This window comes from Oryzias latipes, chromosome 2 (genome assembly GCF_002234675.1).
Source record: "Oryzias latipes chromosome 2, ASM223467v1".
In the NCBI taxonomy this organism is placed as follows: Eukaryota; Metazoa; Chordata; class Actinopteri; order Beloniformes; family Adrianichthyidae; genus Oryzias; species Oryzias latipes.
In genome coordinates this window covers 18,662,948-18,675,404 of record NC_019860.2, presented here as the reverse complement: position 1 = coordinate 18,675,404, position 12,457 = coordinate 18,662,948, and the positions used below count along the sequence as shown (strand labels likewise).

Genomic DNA, 12,457 nt, shown 5'->3' with positions numbered 1-12,457 from the left:
AGTGCTGCCCCTGGCATATCGCAGACAAACCTCACAGGTGATTAGTTTTCCTTTTTCAGATGTTCCCAGCATCTGCCAGTGCAGAAACCGCTGCTCGATGAAGACGCCAAAGCAGCAGAGACAAGCACAGTCAACCTGTCTTAGCAGGTGTTTTTTTTCTCCCTTAGATGAACCATATTTAAACTGGGTTCTACAAAAAAATGCAGATTTTTCTTGTCTGCTTTTCTCCTGTTTCGATTGCACAAATCCTTTAACTCTTCCGTCTCTCCTCTAGCTTTTGTTTCAGGTGTGACTAGATGGTGTTATTGTCTTTGTGCTGGGTAAAAACTGCCAGATTTGATAGCTTTGTGGAGACAGCCTTACACTCCAACTTGGATAGATGAGTTAACTCTACACTTTCAAGAAAAGCAGGCTCGAAGCCTATTGTTATGGCTGTGGCCGCATTAGCCTTGTTTTTCTTTTTATTGTTTAGTGTGCCGACTTCTGTATCAGAGCGGTACCTCTGTGTTGTTTTGTGGATATTGGTGTGTCATTCTGTGTTGACTGTGCAAGTAACTTAGCTCCAACACCACGGTCACATACACACAGAAAAATGCCAACAAAACCTTTGTCTCTAAGTACATCCAAAATTAAACAGAACCCAAACAAATACGCACAAAATAACAGGAACGTGGATATGGAGAAAGATCCCGGACGAGCCCCCATTTAAAGTTAGGACTACTGTTATGTACTGTTCTACCAGATCCTCTAGACCAGGCATGTCCAAAGTCCGGCCTGTGGGCAAAAAGCAGCCAGCATTCAAATTTCCAACGACCTGCAGGCTCCTTTAACAAAGTTAATAATATGAGATCCTTAGCATTTTGTAAAAATTGCATGTAAAATTTCTTGATTGAGATTGGCTAAATTACGATTTACAGACGACAAACTAACTGGGAATGAACGATGTGAAAAATTGATAAATTGACAGTAATTTTGGTAAAAACCTATTTAGATGTATTTGTTTTCGACGTGAAGAAATGAAAAGTATGACATGGCAATAAGATGTGCATTAAAGAGGTCCAATTGCATTTAATAATAATAAAATAGTTCAAAGAATGTCAGGCCAAATGCTTGGCTCTCAAACATTTTTCACCTCACCGAATCTAAGCTTCTTTGCAAAAGGTTTGGACACTCCTGCTCTAGACAGACAAAAGGGCATAACACTGTTCAAGTAAGTCAGGAAATCTTTGGGCAAAGCTCTACAAATATTTGCTGTAATTCCATAAAGACATGGATCCAGAGCAAACTTGATTAGAAAACAAAAGAGTTAAACTGGTTCAGTTGGTTGTCCAATTTTCACCACTTTGTTACAGTATAGTTGCAGTAGAAGACACAATGTGTTTGTCAGGCTGATGCACAACTTTATAGTCATGTTTTGTTTTCTTTAAAGCAAAAATAGGCTTTTGTTTGCTTTAAAAATTAAAACCAGAGGGATATCGCAGCTAGTATGCGTCTAAAGCAAAAACATTTGAAAAAATAACTAGTTTTTCTCTCTAAATAATTTTCCTTGGGAATTGCATGAAAGTTGTTAAGAATAAAAGGTCACTATAAAGAACAATGGTTTTAAATTGCTAGAGGTAAATCCTCTGACTGTGGAGGTGAAGTGTTGTCCAGCATGCTGTGCAGCTTACTTAACTTCATTCTTGTCTGCAAATGACTAAGCTGAAACAAATCTTTCTGTCATTAAACACTTGTTCTGTCTTCCAACTGACTCTCAGCTCTCAGTATCGGCTTATTTTGGTAAAATGCACAATACCGCATCTATGATATTATCGCTGAGTTTTCAACAGAGCTCCAAGCTTCTCAATTTTTGGAATAAAGGCAAGACCTTTCTCTCTTTCTGTGATTGCTCTGCAGCTCATTTAAATATTTTAAAAACGCGTTCAATGAAAATGGTGTTTTTGGTGTTTTGAACATGTTCTTGAACCTTTTTTTCAATATAGAGATCACATATAAAAAAATTAAGATTAAAAATGCATTTCTGAGTATTCCTTCATTCAAATTGTGGTGAGCAGATAAGAAGATTGTGCTCGATTCGAAGCTCCGTGCTCCTATCTCATTCTGATGCATCCAAATGCAGACAAATAGATCCATGACCGTCTTTGTTTTCCTCGTCTGACTCAAAACTGGACGGCTGAATAGCTCCAATATTGCTCTCCATTTTAGCAGCACAGCTCATGCTAGCTTGGGGTTGTGAGGGGCCGTAAGCTAGCAGGAGAGAGTGTAAACCAAGGGATGATGGGTAATGAGTGCCGGCTTACTCCCCACCAATTGTCTCATAGGTGAAATTGTAATGATCTACTGCCTCTCTGCAGAAACTGTTCTTGAATGTCCTTGAAAGTGACACAGATTTTTTGATTTTGGCTGAAAACGGCATCATGATAATTAAAGTGCCACAGGAAATTATTTTAAAATCGATCAAAAGATCGTCTATAAAACGTCCCCAAACCCATACTAGCTGAACCAAATCAGAGTTTAGATTTGTAACTGTATGAGGCAGGATAGTGAAATCCTGGTTAAGACCAATAGTCAGATAACATTTTATTTTTGAGATGGGTGGATGAGGGGGGCAAACCAACCAACCAACTGGAATGCCCCTTTTGCCCTGGCAACTCAAAACAGCACACAGTCTTGGAACTACGATATGTCTTTGACTGTTTACGCAAATAATCTCAATGGAATTTACTACAATATGCAACACGAGCCACAAAGCAGCTTGTCTCTGCGTCAGAATCAGTTAATTTACGTTACTTGCAAACACTTTACCACGGAAAAAACGTTGCATTTCAGCACAAAGCTCCTTTTTTCTTAGCTTCAGAATCCGCTGCAATCACGTTAATTGCGTAAACATGTGAGAGTAAAAGCAAATAACTAGCATGTTTTAGGGTTGGGCGATGTCCCCTAATTTGGCCGTTGACGATGTTTGCTGTCAACCATCGGGATGGACGATGACATCGTCGGGGGGGGGGGTATTTTTACATTTTTCGTTCTTATATAACTGCTATTCGTTATTTTGCTTTTTTCATTTTATTTCCCAACTAATGGTTAATCCGCGATGATCCAGTATAAACTGAAGGAAGTGACTTTAACAGAAAAAGTAACAAGCAAGATAGAAAAGAAGTGTAGTCGCTCCCGCACTTAATTAGTGAAGTGGACCGGCGGAGCGCGGACTTAAAGCTTTGTGTTTGATGGGAAGGGGGGGGGGGTACATGAGCGGTATGTGTGGGAGATTTAAGACTGCGATCCGTCCCGCAGCTCTAGGGGTACTAGCTACCGAACTCAGAACCGGGTCTAAACGTGTGTCTGAGCACAGCTCGGATCGTCAGCACACACAGCGGTTTGAGCATCAAAGCAGAAATGTCGCTCAGTCCTTAGAAAACATTCAAACAATCACGTGGATTTGTGTTTCCAGTCGTGTCCCGACTAAATAAAGGCTGATGTTATTCTTACACGTTTACGTGCAGCGCCACCCAAAGCTAATGTTGTTAGCCCGTGTTAGCATACTGCTAATCCTGGCTCCGTTCAGAAAAAGCACTGACCACACGGATTAAAATTCAAATGATGAGCGAACAGGTGTTTCATAATAACCGTAACATTATTAAAAGCACGTTTAGAAGATCATCTCGTATTTTACCGAGCTGACATGTCAATATATATAGCCGCTCGGTGCTGTTATCGTTTTGTATTGAATTGTTACATTCAATAAAGTTTGGAAAAAAAGCCGCTCGGCGGAAGTTGTATCCCCTTCCGGTTTTCAAACTGCGCATGTGCGAATACTGCGCATGTGCGAATGATTTATTCCGACGGAAAGTGTGACCTTAGTGAACGTTTTTATATTCTAAAAACATTTTTCTGGGCCCATGTACACGGTTGGATTCTAATCCGACCATTGATCCCATCAAGATATTTTGTACATGTAACCGCGGCTTATGGTGTCGACGCGCAACGTGGCGGGGGCGTGGCATCACGATGGTGGTCTCTCCATCGGGATGTCAGTCACCCATCACGATGGACGATGATATCGTCCATCGGCACAACCCTAGCATGTTTAGGTTTGTTATTCGCGAGTATCCAAGTCAGCAATCAACATTGCAGATTTCCTTGACACGGCTGTCATTTGAATCTCATAGATGAGATTGTTCCTTTGACCTTTGACCTATTCCGCCTAGTGCCTTGGTGCTGAGCATATTTTTAAAAAGTGATGTCAAAATAAAGCTAACATATCAATTAAAGTTCCTCTGATAAAATGTGAATGCCTTGAAAATTTTTAGCACCAAAGAAAATTTCTTGCGGAGTCAAAATAACCACTAGTCACTTGGCAAAGAAAACAAATTAACACTTTCAAACTTGAGGGGGTGTCTCACCATAGCAAACAGTAAAATGTGGAACAAAACATTAAAACTTTTAACAGTAAAACAAATGCAATTGTCCTTTTCCCGTATGTTTAAAGTCGAGGGTCATCTCTGCAACAATTACAAATGTCTCTATCTGTGCACTCAACAGTTTGAATAAAAATATACAGCAGTTCCTCGGCCTTCCTTCCTTCCAACTGCTCTGACACAAAACTTAAAGGCAACCTAGAACTTTTTTTCTTTCTCTCGGGTCCTTCAGGAGGCTCAGTGAGAAGATTTTGGATCTAACACACCCACACTCAAGCTGCAGGGAACAGACTCAGCCAAAACCTTGGGTACTTTTCATCTTTTTGTTGAACAGATCTGTCCTGTTCGCCTGTTTTTCTTCTTCTTTGGTGCATCTGTCCCCCTTGTAGAACATCCTCATTAGCATCAAAAACTCATTTCAGCAAAGCAAGCAATCTTTGTCCCGACAAAAACTTTTCAACTTTTGAGAATTTTTTTTTTCTTTATTAATGCCTACGGGAACTTCATTGAAAAAGCGGACTTACCAGCTAAAATGTTATTGAAATTAATGCGGAATGGAGCCCTCGATTCTCAAAAAGCAGAATGAAAAGAGCAGCGTTTATTGAAGCTGTGCAGTTTAGTGTTAATCAAGGGTCACAACAAAAAGAGCTCATTATCCGTTTCTCTCCGCAGTAAACATTCTCATGCTAAAACCAAAGACAGTCCCGGCTTTGGATGAATCTCAGCAACAAAATGTCAAACACAGAAAACAACAAACAGCATGATCTGCCGGGTTTCAGCTTCAGTGCTTGGAGAACGGCCACGAAATGTGACAGTTCTTGGGGCTCAGAAACACAGCTCCACATGTGCAATCCCTCTCTGAAATCGTGGCATCCACCTAATTAATGATCACCTCCTTCAACCTTTTAGACTTTCTGGCTGATCAACTGCCTTCATGTGATCTCTGGGGGAACAGTGGCTGGTTTGATCCCCTTAACAGCTATCTGTCAAGCAACTGACCATGGATCATAGCGGAATTGAAGATGGGTTAAATAAATCGGTTCCTGCCTTCCATACTTTCCTTATGTTGTTAGCATCTTCCGGATTTATTTTGCTGATACGGGTAGACATAACCCACAACCTTTTAGGAAGGAGGGAACAAAGTACTAGAGCTTGAATTTGGTAAATGTACAAAATAACCTGTTTTCACAAATGACATACCAAGCAGTTAGCAAACAAGGCTTACCAATGTTTATGTTGTTTGCTCTTAGTTTACTATTCAGTTCCTTTAACGAACATTATTTTGTGACTAACCTTTAGGCTGAGTAGACAGCTAAAGTGTATGTAGCATGCGATGGCTACCCAACGATACCCAACACTAATTGTTGAGATGGATTCATTAGCGATAGCTGACAAAGCATCAGCTACCATAACCATTTGGTCTGCGATAACCGTTCGGGGTCCTTTCGACTGAGGATAACGTCACACCACGGTAACCCCACTCGGACAAACTACGTAGCGTGGAGATCTGCTCGGGCTCTAACTTTTTCACTTCATGTTTGCTTTTGTAACCAAAAGTTCTTTTACCTCATAAGTTGTGTCTGACATTATTCTTTGTAGTGTTTTGCCACAACCCACTTTTTTTGTAAAAAGATCTGTGGCTGTTAGAATGAACCTGCTGCTCCACACAAGTGAACCGTGTCTCTGAGCAGAGAAGCTGGAGTCTTGTGGCTTCATGTTTGCAGGGAGGGAAGGTGCCTGCGTGGAGGAGGGTTCGGGCCGCAGTCCGTTCAAATACAAATGCACTTAATAATAATCATAACTATAATAAAAGCTCGTTTAGAAGATAATCTCGCTCTATGTCGGAGCTCTTTTTGTTTACAACGGACCGCATAATATCTTCTTCTATGGTAGTGTCGTAACTTGTCCAGACCAATCACTATCAGATACGTCATCGGACCAACGGACAGCCAATCACATAATGTGACGTCAGCACTAGTCGAAGGACCCCGAAAGGTTGTTGCTAGTCGAATGGTTATGGTACCTACACTGACACATATCGATACTGACGCTTTGGTTATAGCTAACATAGCATGCTAATGCTAGCTACATCCTTCTAACACTGGAAGGCATTGCAGATTCTTTAGCTGGATCTGTTATGGCAAAGAACATACTACATTACATTGCCAGAAAATATGTATTATTATTGATGATTTATCTGCGTCTAACATTACAAGCTAATAATGTCCTTAAACAAGACAAATGTGCATAGCATGCTAGTACTACTTTCATAACCAGTCACATGATGACAGTATAGGTTATTGTATTTTTACATCTGACAGCTGATATAGCATATTAATTTTGAGCTACATTGCCAGAAATAGATGGTATAACAGAGTCTATACCTGCCTTCACACTGTATGCTAGCATTAACCTACATTGCCATACACCAAATAGTAGTGCAGGTTATTTAATTGTACAACATTTTGATGCAAACCCATTCCCATACCTGAGATTGCATCTAAATTCTTTAAATGAAGCCAGATGCTGACATTACATGTTTCCTTTTAACCCTTATTGTTAACAGGAACATTACCTCCAGTGCTGACATTCTTTCCAGTATCAAAACTCTTCAACCGTTTACACAATTTGCGTAATTCCAGCAGATTTGGAACAGAGAAAGCAGCGTTGCACCCTTATGGAACAGTTTAGATTAGTGTTTGGCACATCAATCCAAAGCCAATATGAGAAACTACTTTTCTCCGTGTCAGAATCAGCTGATTCTCTTTTATGGTCAAATAATTATAGTATATCAAAGAGCATCTGTTGTTTAGGTGTTGCTGGGGACCTCTTGGGATAACATTTACTGAATAGATTTCTCTATTGTGGTATGGGACTGTGTAAAATTTAAAGTCACATTTACGTTTAGTTATTTTGCAGGTGCTTTAATGCTAAATCACTTACAAGTGGTATATATAGGAAAATCTTAAAGAAAAACACTTAAAATTAGATGTTATTTTTCAGCTTGAAAACCATAAAGCATAACAGCTAAGTTAAAGTACATTGTGGCTCGCATACATTTGCAGCTCACAGTCTGTATTCTACTAATAAACACTCATTGCTTTCAAGTTGTGCCCCAAATTTGTCTTGTGTATGGCAGAAACATAACTGATAAAAAAAATAACTGATTCAGAGTGATTGTCTAAAAGCAGCTGAACTGGAGTAAAACAGATGAAATAGAAAAAAAAGTAAAATTGCCCTACAATTATCACCATTTAGAACTTGCTGAAGTACGTGTGGATCTTTGCTTAAAACCTTTCTTGAGACAGGGAAAGTAGACCTACGTGACAAATGTAACTGTTTAATTTTAGCTTTATTTAATCTTTGGTTTACTTTTTAAAACAATGTAAAGCATTTGAATTCATTCAGAATAAAACAAGATAGAAAAAAGAGACTTTATAAGGACGCAAAGATAGAGTTACTACCATTCCAACATTTTAAAATCTTGCCTCAATGAAACTGTCTGCAACAACAAGCAACAACCTTTTGAGCCGTACTCAAATTTTCAGGCTGTCATTATGCAATTCTAACATCATTAGGCTCTGTTTTATTTAGTTTTATTCGCCCTAAGCTAAAAATGAAAATGCCAAAGCCATTTTTCAGGACAACTAAAGGTTGTTTCTTTGTTATTTGTTTTATACAGCTGAGATTATCTGTAAAAAGAGTCCTCTGTTGCTGTTTGCCAAGTGGTTCCAGTCCTCAGACTCATCAATTTAAAAGCCCATTAAGCAAAAATATATGTTTTTTGATTGCAATTTAATACCAAATTAAATCCTAAGTAACTCAACATACCAATGCATGTGTGGGACCCTCTGCTGTTTTTGCTTTGTGTAGAAATGTTCACGTCTTTAGCCAGGATTTCTGTTTCCTGCAATTCTGCCATCCTGAGCACACATCTTCTGTTAGAAGCTGAGCAGCATCGAGCCTGATTAATCCTTAGATGAAAGATTGTCTGGGGCCATCAGGGTGCTGGAAGATACTCCAACCACATAGGGGCACTTTATAATGCTTTTTGTGAGCAGATAATTTAAGATAAATGCAGCGGGTTGATTTGGGAATAAGCATTCTAAATCCTAAATCGCAGTGCAGGAGTCACAATGGCGACCCATAGAATGGTACCCGAAGTGCAGTTGAGTGGTTAAAAAGAAATGTATGACTTCCAATAGTTAGTAAAATTTTAGATGAAAGCCTGCTCTTGAATACTTTCTCAAATATGTTCTCAATGACTAATTTAATATCAGTATTTAATTATATAATTGAACCTTGTTCAAAGGAAAGATCAAAGCAGCATATTATCTTCTTATTACCTTCTTTGTTTCCTTTGAACTTCTCTCTTTTCACCTAAATGCTTTTTAAAATTACATACGTTCATCTTATTTGCAACAAACACATATTTTCATATTTTAGCTTAGTTTTACATGCCAACATTATGAATGTAATTTGTATAAGAAAGTTGGGGCCCAACAACATTCTCTGTGGAACCCTGCAAGTAACATGGGAGACACTTTCATGACTCGTGATTTTGTTCTCAGAAAAGCTTTTTACACTGTTGTAAGCCACAAAATAAACTGTAATAAAACCAAATTTACTTTCACTTTTTTTTGTAACTTTATGATTAACTGTAACTGAATATGTTTTTGACGCTTGATTTGATGTTCTAAAAAAACACTACAGATGAGGCTGACATTTTTTGACCCTGCATTGCAGTTGGTGTTGCTGGGAGCACAGGAGCTAAAATATCATGTCATTGACAAGCATGCCAACATTTACTAGTTCTGATGTTATTTTCTTTTTATTAGAAATGGTTACCCCTTTAACACCAGAATGTGAGCTTCATTCTCTGAACTAAAACAACTCGTCAACAATTTGCGCAATTAACGTAATTCCAATGGATTCTGAATGTCAAAACAGCAGCTGATACCCAAGACTTTACAATATTCCTGCACAATAAATCGCAAATTTATCGCTATCGTGATATCCAGCTGTGCAACACACAAATCGCAAAAGACGGCGAAAATTGCAATAAGTGGTAACCTTAAATCTTGACGTATTCAACAAATCTTATTGCATGCCTTTATGCATTTGACCACATATATGTACACCTTCAAGTTGTTGAACAATCGGATGGAGCTCTTTTATGTTAGATGTTTGCCTCCTATGCAGACGAAGGTTAAGTCTTATCTAAATTAAACTGTTGCAGTGAAATGGAAATGATGTTTTTGGTTGTTTTGCTATTCATTCATGTATTGCAAGTTATATCGTCGTCGCAAAATTGATCACTAGTATCGCATATCGTGAGCTTTTTCCATATCGTGCAGCCCTACTTTGCAGTAACGTTTTATACTGCAACAGCAGTGTTCCGAAAACTGCTTAAATATTGGCGCAAACTTCTTTTCGCCGCATTAGATTACATTAGATTACATAACGTTTCCATTAGGGTTGTGCCGATGGACGATACCATCGTCCATCGTGATGGGTGAGTGACATCCCGATGTAGAGACACCATCGTGATGCCACGCCCCCGCCACGCTGCGAGTCACACCATAAGACGTGGTTACATGTGAAAAATATCTTGACTGGATCAATGGTCGGATTAGAATCCAGCCGTGTACATGGTTCCAGAAAAATGTTTTCAGAATATAACAAACGTTCACATGGGTCACACTTTCGGTCGGAATAAATCATTCGCACATGCACAGTAGGGTTTGAAAAACCGGAAGCGGATATCAGTTCCGCCGAGCGGTTATTTTTTTCTCAAACTTTATTGAATGTAACAATTCAATACAAAACAATGTTGCCGAGCGGTTTTATACATTGATATGTCAGCTCGGTAATATACGAGACGATCTTCTAAACGTGCTTTTAATAATGTTATGATTATTATGAAACGCCTGTTCGCTCATCGTTTTATTTTTAATCCGTGCGGTCATTGCTTTTTCTGTTGAAAAACGGAGCCGGAAAGAAGCCAAAATTAGTATGCTAACACGGGCTAACAACATTAGCTTTGGGTGGTGCTGCAATCTGCATCTAGGCTGCACGTAAACATCTGGGAATAACATCAGCCTTTATTTAGTCGGGACACGACTCGAAACACAAATCCACGTGATTGTTTGAACGATTTCTAAGGACTGAGCGACGTTTATGCTTCGAAGCTTACACCGCCCCAAAGTCCTGTGTGTGTGCTCACAATCCTCTGCTCAGACACACACTTTTAGACCCGGTTCTGAGTTCGGTAGCCCGTTCCCCTAGAGCTGCGGAACGGATCGCAGTTCTAAATCTCCCACATACCGCTTATGTAACAAAGCACCCCCCCCCCCTCCCCTCAAACACAGAGCTGTAAGTCCGCGCTCCACCGGTCCACTTGACTAGTTAAGTGCGGGAGCGGACTACTTCCTTTCTAGTTTGTTTGTTACTTTTTTTGTTAAAGTCACTTCCCTCAGTTTATACTGGATAATCGCGGATGAGTCATTAGTTGGGAAATAAAATAAATAAAGTAATAAAGTAAAACAACGAATAGCAATTATATAAGACCGAAATATTAAAAATACCCCCCCACACATGACGATATCATCGTCCATCCCGATGGTTGACAGCAAAAATCGTCAATGGCCAATTTAAGGGACATCGCCCAACCCTAGTTTCCATAATGTCAAAGAGTTATGGTAATTCAAAGAGCGTGTAACATTTTACTGTCATCGGAGACTCCTCCAATGTTAAAGGGTTCAACTCAATTTACTACGTAAATATGATCACATTATGTCGTGAAACTTTAAAGAACACATGTTCTCAAATGACAAAGCGTTAGCGAAATCAGACCATAGAAACGGCTAACGGAAAAGAGCAAAGTATCTGTGAGTACAAACCAGTTCAAAAATCTTGTTTTTGGAGCAAAATGAGAAAGTGCAGCAGCATTTCTAAAAGAAAGAAAAGCTGAATAGTAGACGGGAATCCTTTCAGGCCTCTGCTGTCAACTTGAAAATATGACTAATTACAGACTTCTGTTACGAAGAAAAACAAAAGATTGTCCTTTTTCCTCAGCTTTTATTAGTACTTCTTTTCATACTTGTATTTCACGAATGCAGCAATGGACAAAACAATCATGGTGCAATCTAAAATAGAGCGCTGGAACTTAGAAGCCACAAGAAAACTGAATTTTTAAAACAAAATAGACACTATTTGGCAAAATCCACCCATTCTGCAGACTAGTTCAGGGTACTTTCCCCTCTATAAACCCAAAATAAATCACAGTGCATAAATCAAACTGACCCGGGCCTATCTGTGAAGATCTTCTAGGTATCAGAGGTACACAGAGACCCAGAACAGCCTGGAAAATCAATTGTCAAAGCCAGGAGTAACCTGGTGAAGTAATCATTGAGTCATTCTATTGATCCCCACCCGCCTACACATCCAAACACACCTCCCACCTGAAAAAGCATATAGTTCTTTTAGACTGTACACAAATCAGGAAAACTCAGCTTTGTTTCCTGACTTCAGAGTACAGATCGGAGCGGTGCAGCTGTCTACAAAAAGCAGACAGGTTCAGCAGCCTTTCGCCTCTAATGACAGTCGTCATGGCCGCACCTGTGCAGGCAGTCGCCCGTGAAGAGCGTGAGGTGTTGATGTGGTAACAGTGACTGGTACCTAAAGCGTCACATTTAAAAAAAAAAAAAAAAAACGAACCTCTTCTTAAGGATAGAGAAACCAGTGGCTAAGGCCAGTAATTTCCCACTGCAATTTGGGTCATCGTCAGCTAATATTTTAAGATACAATAGCCTGAAGGGCTAAAAGGGAGAAAAAAATCCAATCAAAACACTCTGATAGCTGTCTGCATCGAGGAGTCTCTGAGGATAGAGGTTAACACGGGAGAGCTCTGCAGAAAACTGTTGGATTGGGCAGATTTCTGCATCCTCTGCATGTATGGAGCCTGTCCTTTGTAAGACGGACAGGGTCTCCAACCATTATGTGGTAGATGTCAGGAGCATGCAGTGTGCACGGAGACC

General features: G+C 39.6%; 1 protein-coding gene across 4 annotated transcripts in view; it reads right to left on the bottom strand.

Moving 5' to 3' along the window:
- LOC101170407 (gamma-aminobutyric acid receptor subunit beta-3) overlaps window positions 1–12,457 on the bottom strand; it is an 81,746-nt gene that overhangs the window by 39,644 nt on the left and 29,645 nt on the right. The window lies entirely within an intron of this gene.